General features: G+C 29.9%; 1 protein-coding gene and 1 long non-coding RNA gene across 4 annotated transcripts in view; one reads left to right on the forward strand and one right to left on the reverse strand.

Moving 5' to 3' along the window:
- LOC116703853 (uncharacterized) overlaps positions 1-1,110 on the forward strand; it is an 18,617-nt gene that overhangs the window by 13,541 nt on the left and 3,966 nt on the right. The window lies entirely within an intron of this gene.
- nars1 (asparaginyl-tRNA synthetase 1) overlaps positions 1-1,110 on the reverse strand; it is a 30,676-nt gene that overhangs the window by 11,011 nt on the left and 18,555 nt on the right. The gene's annotated exons all lie outside the window — the stretch shown is intronic.

Below are 1,110 nucleotides of genomic sequence, written 5' to 3' on the forward strand. Positions count from 1 at the left end.
AGAGAGAGAGAGAGAGAGAGAGAGAGAGAAATCGCGTGCGTGTGATTATCAGTTATAACCATGGCTGTATACGTAACAGTTACTGTTTTTAACCCTGTTTCTGGCTCCGGAAAGAATGAAAAAAGGGAAGGGAGAGAGAAGAACTTATTAGTGAGGGGAAAAACAGTGCTTGTGATGTGAAGAATCAATAAAACACCTTTTTTTCTCAAACTAAATGCATGTACATTTCTTCACTTCCACATCCTCCTTCCGCTACATTATGTGGACAATAGTATGTAGCCACCTCTGCCTACATAACCTGTGTAATCTTATGTACTTGTGTGTCCATATACTTCTGGCCAAGCAATGTGAAACTGCAAATTTGAATTCAAACTGCTTCATGAAAATAAGAGATAAGATAAACCTTTATTGTCATTGCACAGAGACCCTTACAACGGAACTGTCAGTGCCAGAACTGTAGGTGCATTCAAGATAATAAACAAGATAGACATTAAATAGCTAGAATTAAGAAGAATTTAAGACATAAAAACACAAACAAATAAAAACAGGACAGGAAAAACATTTCACATGGTGTATGATTATTGCAATATTATTGCGATAGAGCCCGACCGAGATATATGTATATTTGTGTGTATATATATATATATGTATATAAATACATATATATATATACATATATATGTATGTGTATATATATTTATACAGTATATATGTATACATACATACATAAATACATATATACTGTATATATATATACATATTTATACATATATATGTATATACATATATATATATACACAGTCTATAAATATACAGTGTATATATATATATATATACACACAGTATACATATATATATTTAAATATTCATTCAGCATTGTCTATTGTTCATTCATCAGAATAATTTATAATGACAAAAAATGAATAAATCAAATTAGAAATTAAAAATTATTAATAAATTCTGATAAATGAATATCTAAAAAATAAAAACGGACGGTCAACCATGTTGGGGGTGTTGACGTTGTATAGTTTGTCCACCAGAGAGCGCTCTACAACGTCCCTTGTTTTTTTTTCATTTGTTTTTGTTCAAAGGACTTTAAGTTTTATATCT

The sequence above is a fragment of the Etheostoma spectabile genome, chromosome 16, assembly GCF_008692095.1.
Source record: "Etheostoma spectabile isolate EspeVRDwgs_2016 chromosome 16, UIUC_Espe_1.0, whole genome shotgun sequence".
NCBI classification, from domain to species: Eukaryota; Metazoa; Chordata; class Actinopteri; order Perciformes; family Percidae; genus Etheostoma; species Etheostoma spectabile.